Genomic DNA, 20,273 nt, shown 5'->3' on the forward strand with positions numbered 1-20,273 from the left:
TTATAACGCACACTGAAAGGTTTAAATTTTATAACAGAAACAGATTCCAAGAGCAAAACTCCTAATCCCTCTCTACTGCATTAAATAGTTACCTTTTTCTCTACATTAATCTAGATTCAGATATTCTAAAGGAAGTTAATCTAGATTCAGATATTCTAAAGATGACCTGAAAAACTATCTTCTACCAATGTCACCTCAGAAATGTCAGAAACTCACTCACTCTAAATAGATGACCATCCCTCAGTTTACTAGGAATCTCAAAGAAAACAATTACAAAAACCTCCCCTAAATTAGTCCATTTACATGATTTACCTATAGGTAACTATGGGAAACTTGAAGAGCTTTATTTTAAACCTTCTCAGAATAAAACACAAAATGTACAAAGCTCTCACTTATATTCTTTTACTATTTTAAATACAGCCCAATAATCAAAAGTTTAGAAGGGTAGTAAAAATACATAAATAAACACAATCCTACTTTCTTAGTAGCATTATAGTTTGAATTTTTTTCAATTTATTTGCAAATCATTTATAATCTTGTAATAACATACATATTATCTTATATCCTGCTTTAGCTTCTTCAAATTGTATCATATAGACTTTTCCAAATTGTCATTCTATTTTAAAGATTTGCAAGATACTCCATAAATAATCATTTGTTTACTCATTTCATTATTGACTATTATTTCCAAATTTTCATTGTATGAACTGCCGAATCAAAGTACAAGGTATTTTTTTTGTGACTGCCAATCTCTCTTTAATATTGCGAGTTCTTTCTAGGTAGCAACTTTAAATTAGCTATACATGAGCAAAATAAGCAAAATGAGTAAGAATAAGCATGCTTCCACTACTAAATATTTTTCCTAAAGAAATGAGTGACCTTTGCAGACATCCTAAGAACATGTGAAAAAAACAAAAACACAGCACACTAAGCTATGTTATTCAAAAAAATGAACCCACATCCATTATCTATTTGGAAATAGGTGTCAGATTGCTGATACCAGTAGAAGTGTTTGAATAAGACATGGGAAGCCTCCACTTTTTAAAGAATGATTAAAAGAAAATAGGCTAAAAAAGCAAGGGAAGGGAAAAAATGGCCTATAATTTTTCTGGTGAAAACTTTTACACTTGTACACGTACACAGCATTCTGATTTTATCCAGCACTCTATACTGTTTTTCCTCTCTGTTCCCGCCTGTCCTCCCCACCCCCCAAAGCCCAAAAGAACAGCTTTTTACCAAATGGAAAAGTCAGAGGGAGAGGTAACTTTGCCATAAATCACTAACTGGTTATAACTACAAAGATTAACAAAACACTCAGCAATGGATAAAAACACTTCCAAACCACAATGAAAAAATAGTTGTAATTGACTGTCATGGATTTTACAGTGCTTGTTATCATAAAAGCATATTTAATAAATCTTTCAGATCTAGGGTACTGATTTAATTCTTTGATGACCAAATCATTTATTCACAAGTATTTTTTTGGTCTTCGGAGGGTTCTAGAACCCCAGAACTCCAGGCTGCCTGGGCCTTAGAGTTCCTCCAATGAACCCCATTCTGTGGCTTGTAAATGCCAGAGAGTAGGCCAAATACACAACCTACCAGCTGTGGCCCTTTCCGATGTGCAGGTCCAAAACCTAGCACAATATCTGGAACAGACTAAGGGCTCAATGAGTACCTGCTTTGTCAGTGAATATACTCCCATGTTTAGGCTAAAGGAAACAAGCACTTCTCAACATACACGGCTCAAATTACAAAAACTATGAAGTCTATAGCTGGGTATTTGAAGAAGAGACAGAAGAAAAAAAATACATGGCTCAAAACAAACTTTCTAAGCTTCTAACAATTTTTAGTTTATATTACAAAGGAAAACATTCATCTAGAATTATCAGCCAAATATTTCAAACTTCTTTTCTAGAAACATTAAGGGAATCTTATTTTAAGTAAAAAAAAAGGGGGGGGGGCAGCCCCGGTGGCTCAGGGGTTTAGCGCTGCCTTCAGCCCAGGGTGTGATCCTGGAGACCTGGGATCAAGTCCCACGTCGGGCTCCCTGCATGGAGCCTGCTCCTCCCTCTGCCTGTGTCTCTGCCTCTCTCTCTCTGTCTCTGTGTCTCTCATGAGTAAATAAATAAAATTGAAAAAAAAAGTAAAAAAAAGAAGGTTGTTATATATCAATGGGCAGATTAAAGTCATTCAACTAAATTACAGTATGTATATATATAGTTTGACAAAATAAGTCTGTCCTTATTTCCATCATAAAGTATATGAGGAGTATGATAATAAACAGATACAAATATAAAGACTGTAGATATAACCCAAAGATGAGTAACAGAGATCAGAGCAAGAACAATCAGAAAGGAGGATAAAGGGGAGGCTCTATAAGTCATTATTCCTCAACAGGAATAATGTCCACTTACCGTTTTTAGAAGAATGACTGGAAAATCTAAATCCAACATCCAAAATAATAAAATAAAAGCTTTATGGCTAGAAAATATATTAAAATGATTTTTAAAATATGAATATACCAAAACACACTTTTGTATACAGTAATGGCACATATTTCATATGCTATTTTTGGTAGAGCCTGGCTGGATGTTCAACAATCCCATTTCATCTTCCTGGATGCACATAGTAACCGCATTTGTCATCCTCTCCTGGAATTCTGCTGAAGTCTTGCAACTAGTTCTGGCCAAGAAAATGTGGGCAGAAATACATAAACCACTTCTAGATCTGCCTATGCCATACATCCTCTTCTGCAGGCTCCTCACCCACTGACCAGCTGGATGAGATGGTCTAGAAGAATGCTCAGGATGCTCAAGGGGCTGGTGAGCCACAAGATGGAAGGAGCTCAGGTTCCTGAGTCACTTGGAATGGAGCTACCTGACCAGAAACCAGATTGGTTGTTGCAGTAGCTAAAACTTCTCTAGCACAGTTATATTCCAGTCAAAACTTCACCCTAACTAGAACTGAAATAAATTGTTATAATATTGCAAGAGCAAACTTCTAAAACTAGGAACACCAATATGCATAAGTAGGGTGCAAAGCCTCCCATCCTTCTTACGACATACAAGGGGAAAAGGGCTGTGATCGACTGTGCTATCTGTCACAACGGAGGGGCAGAGGTAAATGATGCTAGCACACTTCTTACAGATACCGTCAATTCTCCAGAAGAGGGACTCTGAGCAGCAACTTGAATATCAGCTATAGTGGCTCTGAAAGTTGCAACAATCCATTTTTCATTGAAAGTTACTCTCGGAATCCTAAACTATCTGTATTAGTCATGGACCTACATGCCTAAGTCTGCCACAACAAACTACCACAAATTGAGTAGCTTAAAACAACAGAAAGTTGTGGAGTCTAGAAGTCTTATATCAAGGTGTCTGTGGGGTTGTCTCCTTCTGAAGGCTCTAAGGGCGAGGCTGTCCCATGCCTCTCTCCTCGCTTCTGGTGGTTACAGATAATCCTTTGACATTCTCTGCCTTGTGGCCACATAATCTCGATCTTTGCCTCCATCTTCCCATCACCTTCTTTGTGTGTAGCTCTGTATACCCTCTTCTCTTCTTATAAGGACACCAGTCCTTGGATTTAGGGCCAACTTTAATCCAATATGACCTCATCTTAACTTATCATAACAGCAAAAATACTAACGTCACATTCTGAGGCACTGCATGGACATGAATTTTGGGAGGACACCTACTACATTACTGATCTCTGATCTAATCAAGTCTATTTTTCTTTGGTTTTACGGTTCTTTTTTCAAAATTTGAGAATTACATATTTATATTACCGCCTTTATTCAGTATTGCTATAGTGTATTCTCTCTATAACGTAGCGAATATATTACTAAGTTTACAATAAAACTTACTTAATCATTAACTATCAACTAAGATCAAGCAATTTGTGCTAGCTGAGCTCTAAAAAGATTGCTAGGTACAACATTGCATTTTGACCTTTAAAAAAATGTTAAAGGCAAATGCCCAGGCAAACAAAAGTATCATGTCTTTAAGCACGGTATCTGGAAATTCAAACTAGAAAAGATACATGAAGCATTCCACGATTTTTGTCTGTAGTAGGGCAATAGCTTGGCTAAAGACCAGTAATTGGCACATCAGTAGACTGTGCCAATACCAGCACTTCACTTCCCTCCACGTCAAACAAACTTCTTTCGTAGTTAAACAAATCTCATTGTTTATTGAACTGTCTTCAAGAGAAGCTCTTAGCACTAGAAAAAGACTTAAAAACCATGAAGATTTAAACCTGCAGACTATTAAAATCTTATGTATTTTTTCCCACAATTTTACATACTTTTGGTACATAACAACTCCAAATGATGCTAGCATCCATTAATTATATAAACCAACCGGATAGTGAACTAAAATGCCAACACATGTACAAATAATGTGCACATTAGTTATAAAACACTGAACAGAAAGAACTAATTGAGCATATACATTCATTTAACCAACATCCAGGGTAAAAAAAAAACTCACCAAAAAAAGCATATTCAACAATCAGTTGTAAGATGTGCTAAAAAATGCCAATAAAATCTGTAATCAAATGTATTCAAGGTCCTCACTATATATCATTCTATCTTGGACTAGCAACTGTATCTGTGTAAAAGTAGAAAAATCATTGTCAATTTTCCTGTCCTCCTCATTATCTTCTATTCTTATCAGCTCTATTCCCCAAACATATTCCAAATCCAATAGCTTTCACCTTTTGCTGACTGAACAAATTCTCAATTAATTCCTTTGTTCCCATTCTCTTAAGTCACTGTGGCAGCCATCCACAACCCCTGTTGTGAGTTGAAATGCATTTCCCAAAAAAAGATATGTTTAAGTCCTAATACCCAATACCTGTGAATGCTGCCTTATATGGAAATAAGGTCTTTGCAGATGCAATGAAGTTAAGATAAGGTCATATTGGATTAGGGTAGCTCTAATCAAAAGACTAGTGTCCTTGTAAGAGGAAAATTGGGACACGGTCATACGAAGGCAAAATGGGCATGTGATAATGGAGGTAGAGACTGGAGTGACAGTTGCAAAGCTAAAGCACACCAAGGATTGCCAACAACCACCAGAAGCTAGAAAAGACAAGGAAGTATCCTCCTCTTGAGCCTTCAGAGGAAGCACTTTTATCTAGCCTCTAGAACTGCAAAATAAATTTGTCATTTTAAGTCAGTCTGTAATAATTTCTTATAGTAGCCCCAGAAAACAGGTGTCAGCAGAGCTGTATGCCCTCAGAGGTTCTAGGCGAGAATTTGCTCCTTGCCTCTTCCAGCTTCTGGAGCTGTCAGCATTCCGTGGCTTGTAGCCACATCACTCCAATCCATCTACAACTTTACTGTCTTATCTATGTGTGACTCAAGTCTCCCTCTGCTCTCTCTTATAAAAAATACTTCTGACTGGATTTAGGGCCCTCCTGGATAATTGAGGATAATTATCCCATCTCAAGATCCTTAGCTACATCACATCAGCAAAGACTTTTTCCAAATAAGGTAACATTCACAAATTATGGGGATCAGGAAGGACATGGACGTGTTTGGGAGCCTGTACCACCTAATAATAGTAGGCATGGGAAACTCATAAATGTGTCTGGCAAGTGAATATACCTTTTTTAGAGGGGAGGGAGGGGGAAACAGAAAGGAAAGAGAAAGAAATGAGGGAGAGTGAAAAGGAGAGGGAGCTTTGTGTTATGAAGCAACTCTCCAGTGGTTACTATCCTCTGTATCAGGTAAGATCCTACCTATCTTTCAACTTGCAATTCAAATGATGACTCCTCTGCAAAGTCTTCCTTGATCCCCACTTCCCAGGGGCACAAGTATTCCATACCACTATATTTATATCTTTACCCTAACTTTTCTCCCACTTTCCCCTCTCTACCCTCAAGTTCTATGACTCTAAACTCCGAAGGCAGCAGCCATGTCTTATTCATCTTTCAAGCCCCTGTAATTGTCACAGTATATGAGAAGTAGGAAGAGGAAATACAGTAACATTAGTTATTAGTTCACATAAGTTATTCAATAAAAAGAAAGAAAATTTTCAAAAACTGTAATGAAAATGGTGGAGATTTCTGTCAACTTTACCATTCCAGTTAATAAAAGGCAAAAAATGGGATTCTAGTTGGTTTCTGTTAAAATGTAGAAGTCCCTTCAGTTCCCATCAATACCATCTGGTACCACATGCCTTTGCAAGATAAACCTGCAAAGTCAGTACAGCAAGTGACTCTTTTAAGAAAATAAGCCAAGGTCATGCTTTCACCAAAACCTGGCCCAATGGCATGAGAACAGGCCCAATAACCTAGACACTCCATCCAACCAGCACATCCTGGGTTTTGTGCTATTGCCTGAACAATTGCTCCTATAATTGCACTGGTTCTGTCCAATCTTTCACCTACAAAAAAAAAAAAAAAAAAAAAAATACACCCTCTGATTCCACTATCAAATATACAAGTGAAACTCAACCAAAACCAAACTTGCATGTTTTCATTCATGCCATGGTATCAATTTTTGGTGTCTTTCACAGATTTAAAACAAACAAACAAACAAACAAACAAAAAAACTCTAATTTAGCATACAGAATAGAGTTCCTACAGTTTTAAATAAAGTCTAATGATAAATACATTAATATTACTTTAAAGAAAATATTAACATTGAAGTCTACAATGAGAATTAAGGCAGGATTGGATCAAAAAAACCCTGAATTCTAGACCTGACTTTGCCGCTAATTAGCTCTAGGACTTCAGATAAGTTCTTTTACTTCTCTAGGCCTTTATCTTTCAAATGGGGACAGAAAATGGGAAAATATTAAATCACTGGTTAACAAACTGTCCTCAGTGATCTTAAGTCCCACCTTTCCCCTAATCCAATTGCTAATAAAGCAGTTATCAAGAGTTATCTGAATGATATTTCTTTTAAAGAAAGGTTCTGAGGGGAGAAAACACACACACACACACACACACACACACACACAGAGGATTATCTGATGACTAAGGGTCCTTCTTGGCACCAGGTCCTAGCTTTCTAAGATTTACATATTAACCATTCCCCAGATATTTTTATTTCCCAGCTGTGTAGAGAGTAACTCCTTAATGTTCCCTATTTTTGTTGATAATGGTGATAGTGCCTTCAGTGTTATTATACCTTTTATTGGTGCTATTTTCTTCTGTAAGAGGTCAGAGGACTGCATGAGCTGCATCTTTTTAATGTATTAATTATTCCTGTACACAATCTGCTAAAATCAAGCAAATTTTTAAAGATCAGAAGAATGTTCCGTCCTACTCATCCAACTCTGGCATTATAATTAAGGATTGTGGTTAGGAGTCAAAGTTAATGGTAGAAGGAAAAACATGACATTTTCATTTTTATAACCATTTGAATGCTTACTCTGTCTTCATAATGTCTTCATAAATACTCAACTTTGGACAGAAAAAGATAGTCATGGCAGAGCTATTTTGAGCTTCTCTCAAATTAATGATTTGGAGTCCTTTTAAAAGTTATATGGTTATAACTTAATTTCCACTTATACTACTTATGCCTTATCTCCCTAAAGGCAATCCATCCTTTTAAAGAAAAGAAAGGGAAAAAAAAAAAGGAAAATTTAGTTATATTTTGTTTGCTGCACTAAAGTTTTGTGTAAAAATGGCAAGGTGGTGGCTTCTAGCTTTCACATAGGATATATATTCTTAAAAATACAAATTTAGTGACATTTATATTCCAGTCCTACTGAATTTGAATTCATATTAAATGGAGTTTTAAGTGACCTGCATGAACATCTCTATATGTGGCAGTGGGTAGACAAGAGGACAGGTTTCAACCCTCAAAAATCTTATAGTCTATTAAGACAACCAGGCAAGTATAGTATACTTTGATAGAAACCATGACAGAAAAAGTACAACGTACTGGGGATCACATAAGGTACTGATTCCAAACAAAATGATTATTTAAGACAAGTATTTGGCATTAGAGAACTATTAACAAGTTTGCATATAATTGGGCAGCCTGGGTGGCTCAGCAGCACCGCCTTCAGCTCAGGGTATGACCCTGGAGACCGGGGATCTAATCCCACGTCAGGCTCCCTGCATGGAGCCTGCTTCTCCCTTTGCCTGTGTCTGTGCCTTTCACTCTCTCTCTCATGAATAAATAAATAAAATCTTTAAAAAAAAAAAGTTTGCATATAATTAGTGTGATAATCCCACATGATTACATACATGGATGGGATCCAAAGAATGGGCTCATCACAACAGACCTTTAACTTTATATCTCCAGTACAGTCTTCTCACCTTTAACTCCAGTTTCCTTTGTCCAGCTGTCTACTCCATATCTCCTCCTGAATGTCTCTTCCTACTTTTCCAAGATTAATCCATCTTCAGAAAAGGCAATTCCACCCATGGAATATCTCAGTAAAAACCCACAGTGTTCCTGGACTCCTCTCTCTTACACACCCCAGATCTAATCCAAGCTCCACCTCTGCCCTATCTTTAAAATATATCCAGATTTCAATCATGTATCAACCTTACTTCCACCTATAATAGATGTATTTTACCTTTATCTCTCTTTCAAGAATTTCTGCCATAGCCTGCTAGGTGGTCTTCCTGCTTCTGTCCTTACCTCACATGGGTCTATTGTCAACACAGTATCCAAAAGATATTCCTCCGCTCAAAAGCCCTCAATGACTTACAAACTCAAAATAAAAGCCCGGCTCTGTTATAACCTAGCAAGTTCTACTGACCTGGTCCTCTACTAACTCTCTGACTTACCATCCCCTCCCACTTGCCCTGGCCATGCAACCCCCCCCCCGCCCCCCGGTCACATAGGCCTCCTGTGTCAAGGCATTTGAGACCCAAATATTATTCCTGGTTATTTCTGTTCAGCCCCCCTCTGCCTACTCTAAATCACTAACTTCTCAGACTAACCACTAAAAACTTCTATATTAATTCTAGGTTTTCACATTTGCAATTGGAGTCTTTCATATTAACAATTATAAGCAGTTCCAAATGGCATTTATTCTTAGCTTGGCTCTTAACACTAACAAAATTAATTCACTAATTACCAATGAGTAAAAATTAAAAATTACATCACGTAGAATAAATCTACACATTATGTTTCATCAGCTAGATAAAACTTGATAGCTATTAAATAGACAAAAATGTCCTGAGTCAATAGAATAATAAGGGAACACACATACACACAAAGTAAACAAAAATCTGAAAATGAATTTATTTTCAGAAAAGGCATGGATTTCTTAAAATTACACCAAAAGTATGGATCACTATTATAACTCATTTTTTTCAAAGCTCTCTCAAGCCTGGTCAAATCCTTCTATGGAAATCTTACTAAGGGAACACCTGGGGGGCTCAGCCAGTTAAGCATCTGCTTTTGGCTCAGGTCATGATCTCAGAGTCCTGGGATGGACTGTCACATCAGCGAGGAATCTGCTTGTCCCCCTCCTACTGGCCCTCACCTCTGCTCATGCTCTCTCTCAAATAAAATCAGAAAACCAATTCTTATTCAACCTTCAAGGTCCTACTTAAGTATTTCACATTTGTGTTTTTTGTCTATCAAATTAATTTATCATCTCTCTGTGTCCATAACACTCTACATACACTTCATACTTAAAGTATACTTCATATAATGTTAAAATTATTAACTTTTCTATCTTTTGTTAGTTCAGGAGCAAAAATCATGCTATTCACCTTTATATTCTCACAGGGCCCAGACCAATGGCAAACACACAGCAGACATTCACTAAAAGTCTAAACAAATTAACTGAGATAACTGGAGATAAAATAAGAAACCACTTCTAACGATAAGAAAAATTCAACTTATATACAGTATTTTCTAACCAAAAACTCTATACAAAAGAAAGAGGAATAACATTTAGCTGATGGACTATACAAAACTTGTCCTTCATACACACAAAATGTCAAATTTAAAATTTTGTATTTTTAGGAGCAAAGAAGACTAATTACTAGCTATGGATACAAAATTACATACTACAGTGATCAGACACAATCAAGTATAAACCTTTCTAAGAGACTACAAAGATGACAAAATCCATCCATTTCTTGTGCCAAATCCAAAAATCCTTTCAATCTCCACATTTATCATTGTTAATTTGACAAACTCCATTAGGGCAGCATTATTAACTTTTTAGACATTTGACTAGCTTATTTCACCCCAAGTTTAGAATAAATGTTTCACATTCATTCAGCTCTTGTTTATCAGCCTCTGCTGACTTGCATTGTCAGACTTACGTCAGGCTTTCAGTTTATAGGTTAAACTGGAAGGGGAAACATCTCCAATCCGGACATAGCGCAAAATGCTACTCACCTCTGAAAACGAATGCATGCTGGAGCTATACTAGTATGTAATCACACAACTGGACTCTCTTCACCACACTGGACTTACCTACTCCCTTACTCCTACACAGCAGAAGTAGAACTCCGGAATATACCACTGAATCGATTATTTCCAAATTCTCACCTCAGAATGATCTACATATACAAATGTCTTAGTTGTAGTTTTGTTTGCAAACTATGTGAGTACAACAATGTTATCTTCTTGTTTATGCTTCTACCCCAGAAATCATAAGCCTACAGAGAACTCAATATATTCAACAGAAATTTACTTAAAATTTTAGCCTCAGCCCTTAATTTGATGTCCTTGAGTTTTAGGGTAAATACAATTGATGGAAAATATAACTTCCTAGACAAACTAAGATGGATTATGATTAATAAGGAATCATTACCTCATATTTTGCCAATAATGTTATACTGGCATATATTTGTTGGCCAAAGACCTGAGAGTTTCCTTTTCATATGATAAGAAAGAAAACTAGGAATGCCTGAGTGGCTCAGTAGTTCAGCATCTGCCTTCAGCTCAGGTCATGATCCCGGAATCCTGGGATCGAGTCCCACATCAGGCTCCCTGGGGAGCCTGCTTCTCCCTTTTCCTATATCTCTGCCTCTCTCTCTCTCTCTATCTCTCAATCTGTCTCTGTCTCATGAACATATAAATAGAATTTTAAAAAAGAAAGTAAACTACTTTGTGGTTGCATATAATATCCCCAAAACTTATTAACTTGAAAACAGAAAATCTAATTAATATATTCATGTTATAATAAACCAGAGCTTTCACTATGAAAAGGAATGAGGGCAATTTTTTTCATGAAAAGGATTTGAAACTAAAGCTACTTTTGGATAAGTAATATACTGATTTAAATTAATTCCTGATGAACTGAGCATTCACCTAGAGTTTTCATTTTTGGCATTTCCCCAAACAGCTTCTGACTCTTTGTCTTATCCCCTGTAGACAAAACTTCAGCTCATATAATCCCAAACAAATTTATAAGGAAAATAAAACTATACTTAAGAGCTTTACAGTTAAAGAATATAATCTCACACTAAGATCTGAGGGCAAAGTTCTGTTTAGATAAATAGGAAATTACAGATTTCAAAACAGATGTTAAACTCATCCTCAAAGATATAATTTCAACGCTGCAAACAACATTTAGACAGTCCAACTACAGAGAGAATTAGTGTAGACATAATACACAGCAAAACTCTTATTTATCATCTTTTTATTTCCCTACAAAGTGTTTGCCTCAGAAGTATTATCATCTTTCAGAAGAAAGAGGTTTACTCAAATCTTGGGACCAATACAACTAACAACAAAAAAGAATCTACTAACCAAATAACAAGCTACTCTGAAAGCATAATATACTTGCTCACCAGTCCTACTGCTATGACCATTTAATGCCTTATGACTAAAAATGGGGAAAGCAGGAGAAAGGAAAAAAGCATAAATATTAAATAACAGGAAGGAATAAATACAAGAGCTTCTTTCCTTCTGAGTTCTAACAATAAATTCATTTTGGAATTACTGTAAGAAATCAATCTAAAAAGAAGAAATAGAAATTACTGATTTTCCTGACTTACCTAATTTTATCTACAAATCCTCCATTTTTCTTTATATGCATAAACACACTCAATGATGACGTCAAAGGTGTATTTCTTGTGTTCAACAAAGGACATGACTTCTGAGGGTATACATTGTATATAAAACACTTCAGGGGATCCCTGGGTGGCGCAGCGGTTTAGCGCCTGCCTTTGGCCCAGGGCGCGATCCTGGAGACCCAGGATCGAGTCCCACGTCGGGCTCACGGTGAATGGAGCCTGCTTCTCCCTCTGCCTGTGTCTCTGCCTCTCTCTCTCATTCTGTGTGACTATCATAAATAAATAAAAAAAATTAATAAAAAAAAAAAACACTTCAGCTTGAGTTTTTGTTTTGTTTTCTCCATAGATAGACGAAGAAAAGCAGATGGGCGGGTAGAAAAACCAGTCTGCAATTTAGGATATGATAAACTACAGAAATAGGACAAACAAAACAACCATTATTTGTATTAAAAGAACATTTTACCTCATAAAACTATTTGCAAAGGAGACTGGATTAGATAAAACATTTTGAAATACTTTCCGAAGATCTGAAACTTAAAAAAAAAAACAATTTTGGCTATGCATATAAGATGAAGGGGGGAAAAAGAAAAATCTTGACCTCTACCTCACACCATAAACAGCTATTAGCATAGGAGAATATCTGTATTACCTTAACACAAGCCAAGATTTCTTAAACAGGACACAGAAAGGAATTATCGTTAAGGAAAAAGTATACATGTTAGAGTACATTAAAACTAAGAACATCTGCCATCAAGACACCATTAAGAGAGTGAAAAAAAGCAAGCCACAGAGTGGACAAAAGGCATCTGCAACATATATAAGTAGCTAAGTAAGGACTGATATTCAGAATATATAAAAAGAACCTCTACAAATTACTTTAAAAAAAAAATGTTTTAAAGAGACAACCCAGTAAAAAATTGGGCCTCCACCTGCACCTTCCTCTCTCACACACACAAATACTTACAGAGCCAAAAAACAAATGCAAGGTACTCAATCTTAGTTATTGGGAAATGTAAATTAGAAACACATGAAGTCACACTATACACCAACCAGAAAGGCTCAATTTAAGACCAGCAATACCATGTATTGGCAAGGATGTATACCAACTCTGATATATTGCTGATAGAAATATAAACTGGTACACACCTCTTTAGAACTATTAGCATGATCTACTGAAATTAAAACATGAATACCCTAAGACTCATTCATTCCATTCCTACAGATGTACCCAACAAAAATAAATATGTAAGTGCACTAAAAGATGTACAAGATTTTTCATGACCATATTAATTGTAATTAGAAAAAGAAAAATGGAACTTTACAACTGCCTATAAACATTAGAATGAATAAACTGCAGAACAATTACACATTGTAATACCCCACAGCAATGAAAATAAATTATCATTACATGCAAAAGCATGGATAAATTTTACAAACAACTTTAAGCAAAAGCTAAACACAAAAGAGTACACACGATATAGTTCTATTTATCTACAGTTCAAAACAGGCAAAATTGGGACGCCTGGGTTGCTCAGTGGTTGAGTATCTGCCTTTGGCCCAGGGCGTGATCCTGGAGTCCCGGGATCGAGTCCCACATCGGGCTCCCGGCATGGAGCCTGCTTCTCTCTCTGCCTGTGTCTCTGCCTCTCTCTCTCTCACAAATAAATAAATAAAATCTTAAAAACAAAACAAAACAAAAACAGGCAAAATGAACTGTTAATGTTAGAAATCACGAGTAGTGGGGCACATGGGTGGCTCAGTTGGTAGAGTGTTCAACTCTTGATTTTGGCTCAGGTCATGATCTCACAGTTGTGGGATCAAGCCCCACAGTGGCCTTCATGCTCAGCATGGAGTCTGAGATTCTCTCTCTCCCTCTACCTCTGCCCTCTCCTGCTCTAAAACAAATAAATTAAAAAAAAAAAAAAAAAAAAAAAAGAACAAGAAAAGGGGAACCTGGATGGCTCAGTGGTTGAGAGTATGCCTTGGGCTTGAGGCGTGATCCTGGATCAAGTCCCACATCAGGCTCCCTGCAGGGAGCCTGCTGCTCTCTCTGCCTATGTCTCTGCCTCTCTCCGTGTCTCTCATGAATAAATAAATAAAATCTTTAAAAGAAAAAAAAAGAAGAAGAAGAAGAAGAAATCTGGAGAATGGTTATTTTAGAGGAGGAAGGTAGAGGTAATAATAGTAACTAGGGGGCACAAGGGGATTTGGGATGTTGGTAATATTCAATTTCTTGAGCTCAGAGGCAGTCACTTGGTGATTAAGACTTGTGCAGCTTTCTGAATGTATATTTTAACAAAAGACTTAATTTCTTTAAAAATAAAAGCAATTTGATATAGAAAGCTAATGATAGGCAAATATTTAAATTAACATTTCTAATGTGTACCAAGTGTTAACACCAATATGAACCCTTAATATATCCAGTATCCAGGCAGCATACTCTTCTAGCACTAAACATTTTGACATTAATTATTCTTAAATCTGACTTTATTTAAAGCATGAAATAAATAAAAACAAAAATAGAAGTGATTAAGGCATAGGCAGTCTGCATTCTCAAACTTCCACTCTGCTCTGCAAATTCATCTTCCGCCACTCACCATAGACCCAGCCCTCACTGGGCTTCTCTCCATGTGAATCCTTTCTACGCTGCCCTGACTCCATTCCTGCTATTCTCTCTGCCTGAAATGACTTTCCTGAACTCCTATACCAATTCAATTTTTCATTTGAACTTACTGGTCTGAACTGCTCCACCCAAAGGCTGTAATTAGTAGGCTTTTACTTAGTTTATACTCCTTAGACATCTTTAAAAGTTGTCATTTGTCTGCTCAACAAAGTTCCAAGTGACTACACAGGGCACAGTCTCATTCACTTATACATTCACAATGCCTGGCACAGTAGAAAGATGGATGAAAATATGCATGTGTGCATTTAAAAAAAAGTTACAGAATGAGACCAAATTATTTTTAACCAACCAATATTTAAGTGCTTATTTTAGTGAAGATATTTAGCCCTAATTAAGAGATTAGAAATAAGGTTACTGTAATTCAGCTGCATTTTGTAGTCTATGTCTTGGTATCTCTACCTATCCACATAGCTGTATGATGTTTTAGAGCCATACAGACTATATCTGTAAAGCTTAAAACAATTTCGATTATCAAAATTCAAAAAGTCATATTCTATCTGGGAGAGGGTTAATCCCCACTTGCTCAGGCTCCACTGGCCTCTTCCCCTCCATGGAATTTAATCTGCCCCCTTCCCATGTGCCCCCCTCTAGGGAGACTTGGGGTCTGTTCTCATTTGCCTCCCAGTTTGGCTGTCCTGCTATTCTCCCTTTCTCCCTGGGCACAGAGTCTGTCCCTTCCCTAATCACTGCTGAGTTCACCCTTCTTTTCTCTGGCCTTTCTCCCTGCCAACAACTGGAAGAAGAGGTAGCTCCCCTGGGCCCTCTCCCCCAACATTCCTTTGCCTCTGGGTGCTAGCATACACACTGGCCCAGGAAGGGAGTTGGTCAGGAGACTGAGGGACACAGAAGGCAAAAAGGAAAAGAGGTTAAAAGAAGATGGTTAGAGGGGAAAAGAGGAAATAAAAATAAAAATGGTGTGGACATACCTCAAAACAACACAAGGTAACTGATCCTAAAGACACGGAATAAAAGCTTCACTGTACATGAATGTGGACATGAAAGGTAAATATAAATGATGGAATGTGGAAAAGACAAGAAACAGGTGAGAAAATGTGTTGAGATGCTGAAGAGACAGATGGTAAGTTCCCAAGAGTTGGTAAGAGAAGAGGGAAACTATGGACATAAAAACAAACGGGATGGCTGCACAGCTCAGTGGTGCAGCACATGGGCTGTGAGGTCAAGCTCTCAAAGTCCAAACCCCAGCTCTGTCCTTTAGGAGCTGTGCAGACAAGCTCCCCATCAAACTCCTGGCAGTGGATTTTTGTTGTTGTTCCACTTTGTTTTAATGTTTTTGCCAGTGCTGTATCCACAGTACCTAGAACAAGGCCTAGCACACAGTATAAACTCAAAACACAGTTACTGAATGAATACCCTTAACCTCTCTGAGAATTTTCATAGCTATAAAATGAAGATTATATCAAACCAAATTGTTATGAGGGTAAGACAAATGTAAAACATTTAGAACAATGTCAGGCATCACAGAAAGCATTCAATAAAGGGAGCTTTTTACTAGACATTAAGCTATCATAACCAGAGAAATCTGAGCACACCTGCAGAGAAGTACTCCTCTCCATAGCCAGTTATGAACAAAATTAACAATAACATAATTCTTATATGATTTATTTTACAAAGTACAGTGCTGACCTTGCTGCAGATTTTTTTAAAATCTGGGTATAAAATTTACATAAATGTTTCAAAATTTACCAAGCTCTTCAGTTTAGTAAATATGATCATCAATGGCACAAACTGTAATACTTTCTTTTACTAATTGTTTTAGAAAAATGGGAGCTTAAACACAATCCTCTAGGCTCACTCAACAGTTTCACAACAAAACTTACAGGTCAGTCAACTCCAAAGATCAGGGATCCCATTTTTAAGGTAAACATTGGCATACTCACTCCGTAGCTGATCCCAAGTACCAAATTATCAAAGTCCCTTATAATTATTTTTTGGCATGTTGTCTCACTTACAGCACTGACTAATTTTGGTAGTGAAACTGTACATTATATAAAAACAGTTTATGCCTGATGCATCTCTTCAGCTCCAAACCACACCTACCATGTAAAAAAACATGTCACCTTGGCAAACCCACAGTTAAGAATTAATTGCTCTGGATAATTGCATTAGAAATTAGTTGTAATTCAACTCTCAACTTAATATGCACAAATACCAAGAAGGGAAATTTCCAGTTAGGTGAAAGTAGACAATAAAAAGATTTCATAAAATAAACTTCAGCTGAATTTCTCTCTATTGGTACATCCACCACCAGCAGTAACAAGAGATTCTCACTCCTAAGGATTGAGGTTAGGAGTGTTTACAAAAACTCACTAAGTCAGGCAAAGAATGAAGGTAGCTTGAGAAGTCCACTCAGCACCCAACACCTTCAAGGCACTCTAGAAAAAAAGGCCCTAGCTCACAAAGTTATTATTAGGATCACAAGCAGTTAACACAAACTCTCAAAGCAATAAAACAAATAATTAGAACCAAGGCAAATATCAAAACTGAGAGCCATTCTCTTCTTTTTATTATGATCCCCTGGAGGAAGGCCTCATTCTTCAGCCACCCTCCCTTAGCCTCCCCCATGGGAGTAATTTTCACTGCATATAATGAAAAACATTAAGGGTGAGAGTCTATGAATGATCAACCTTAGAAGCAAAAAAAAAAAGCTGAGATCACAACTATATACTGTTATCTAATATTAATACTGTTAGAGCAAGTTTTAAAACATGAAGACTGCACTTGCTAAAAATAATCAAACCACAAAATAGAGAGCTTGACCCAAATAAATTACATTTACGCAACACAAAGTCTAAAACGTTCATTTATTTGCTCTGAGTATGATGGCAAAAGGTACAATAAGATATGTCAAAATTCCACAATGCGTGCGACATAAACCATCCACAGAATTTAACCACTGAAATACAACAGGGACTCAAATTAATCATGGTCTATCTACAACAAGTTGAAGAGTGGTAATAGAATTAGAGGAGGTGACAAGCATCACAGTTAATTAGCCACTTGCCTTGTTCCCTCATTTCCTTCGCCTCCTCAAACTGCAGTAAGGCCTGCCCTGACCACCCCATTTATAATACAAGAACCAGCTCCTTCCAGTGTGCTGGCACTCCTTTCCCTGCCCCACTTTTTCTTTTTTCCACAGCACCTATCACTTAGTATATTATGTAATTTACTTCTTTCTGTATTACGCTTATCTTTTCTCTCCACTGGAATCTAAACTTCATGGGACACAGACCGTTGTTTTATTCCTGGCTGGATTGTGAGAACCTATAGCAGAGAGTCATTTATTGAGGCTTCCACATGGTGGCCTCAATAAAAAGTTATACAGTGAATGGCTGGGTAATATTTAACATCTGTTTTATTATGATAAAAGAGTTTTAGTTACAAAAGAATATTCTTAAACAGGCTGGAAAGTAAGAATTTTATTTATCAGTTTTCTTTACCTTAAGTATCTGAGGATTTAACTGAAACAAATGAGTAAAGATCAAAATTAACTATTGTTCAATGAGATCAATTATCTGTATCTTACTTGCCCAACATTCATAGATCGCTTGCCTATGTACAGAATGCTAAGAAAGAATGATTTAGGCTTGAATTGCAAAAGAAACAGAAAATAAAATTTCTCTTCCCAAGCAATTAACAATCCAGATGACAATATGCAATCCAAAAACAAAACAGTCATCACAGTTTTCTGAGACAACTGCAAATTCTTAACAAGTTCATTTCTATCTTTCAGCAGATGGCTGACCAAAACTGTGCTTTGTTGATGTTTTTAACAAATTTTCACAATGAATAATCATGTTCAAATGCTTTTTCTTCTCTTTGCCTATGGATAGAATCCTTGGCACATTCTATGTAAAGGCACCTGATCATGCTCCTGGAAGAGAGCTGTACTTTTTTTCTGTTCTGATAACCTTCAACTCTTCCCTATTTCAAATGTTCAAATACTTCCATCTATAAAGTTCAGCCAAGTTCATAAACTATCTGGCAAAACAACAAAATACAAAGAGACCTGGGACCTTGGCAGGGAAAGGGATGAAGGTTAAAGCTATGTTTGAACGATTCCTTCCTTTCCTCTACTAGGTTCAAAGTCTTTCTTTTAACTCTTAATTCATTGTGGAAGCAATACAGCAAAGTGGTTCAAAGATGTAAATTCTGGTGCCAGACAGCCCAGGTTTGAGTCCTAACTCTGTCACTCATTTCCTTTGTTGACGAGTGCCTTAGTGTCCTCCCTATAAAATGGTAAAAACAACAGTACCTTCCTCATTAGTTTGTTGTGAGGGCAAGGAAGCCAGTGTACCTGCAAAGTGTGGTGACTGACACGTCATGATTACATTAGTATTAGAGCCTTTTGAATCCTACATCTAAGTCTTAACAAACTTGGAATTGATTTTTACAATGTACGTCAACAAAATCCATTATGATCGACAGTTTTAGGTTTGTCCAGAAAGTAATCACAAGATACAACTTGCTTTAGAAAGTGTGTGTTCACAGAGGGAACAAATAAGAATGTACCATGTATGGGAAGCTCGGTAACCTTTCAAACAATGATGAGTTTCAGGTCATACAAGAAATTAATGTACCTTCAATAAAAGATGACATGGTATAACTGTCTCTCCAGAACATTATTCTAACTGCTATGTATAGGACATTTGGGACCAGTAACAGACTGTAAGTAGAGAAACCTGCACAGCAGGAAATTATGGCAATAATCCTGGCAATGGGGCAATAAGGGTTTAGAGGGGGAACCTGCAAAGGAAGAGGTCGACAGGCCATACTAATAGCCTGAATGAGAAGGAGCAATAAGATACTGGCAGTAGAAAAGGATTCTATGCTTTCTAGAGGATGGGATGGAAGATGAACTTACATTTATTCCAGGTGATCACAGGGCTCAACTAAAAAGGTTCCTTTAAAGCAGAGGTCAGCAAACTACTGCCCAAGGGCCAAGTCCAGCCGGTGGCTTTTTATTCTATGACCGGTGACCTAAGAATGGTTCTTAACTTTGTAAAGTGGAATTTTAAAGAGTTGTAAAAACAAAACAAACAAAAAAATAACAATATGCAATAGATCTATGTGACCTGCAAAGCCTAAAATATTTCCTATTCAGCCCTATACATAAAAAATTTGGCAACCCTGCCTGAAAGTAATAAAAAGGCAGATTCCAAAAGAGGGCGGAACCGTAGATAATGAAGAGGTTTGTGGCCTGCATGGCGCGTAAGGTCTGTGATTTCTGTTTTCTCTCCTCAGTTCTCAAGAGAAGCATTTTGTTTTCTACTCCATTCACTGAATCCTTAATGTGGTTATGGGAGTAAAACTACTGATACTCATTAAAAACTAATCCTCTCCTGCACTGCAAACCTAGGCCTACAGAGTCCCCTTGGAATTTTTAAATAACAAGGGCCAGTTTGGAGTACTTCATCCTCTGTCATCAACAATAAATCTACAAATAAAACCTAAGTGATGCGTGTAAAAAATTAGTACTTTAAATTGCTAATCATGTGCTTGTGTATTTATGACATTTCTTCTAAAGTTTGAAAAGACTTATCAGTCTTACAGAGAGCCACTTATTTCCAGGATAAAAATGCTGATTTAAAATCTTTTAACAATACCTACCTTTCAG

At 36.9% G+C, this 20,273-nt stretch overlaps 1 protein-coding gene across 1 annotated transcript in view; it reads right to left on the reverse strand.

Annotated features, from left to right (window-relative positions):
* Nucleotides 1–20,273, reverse strand: part of LOC129514564 (PH domain leucine-rich repeat-containing protein phosphatase 1-like) — a 209,175-nt gene that overhangs the window by 111,982 nt on the left and 76,920 nt on the right. The gene's annotated exons all lie outside the window — the stretch shown is intronic.

This window comes from Nyctereutes procyonoides, unplaced genomic scaffold (genome assembly GCF_905146905.1).
Source record: "Nyctereutes procyonoides isolate TBG_1078 unplaced genomic scaffold, NYPRO_anot_genome, whole genome shotgun sequence".
Classification (NCBI taxonomy): Eukaryota; Metazoa; Chordata; class Mammalia; order Carnivora; family Canidae; genus Nyctereutes; species Nyctereutes procyonoides.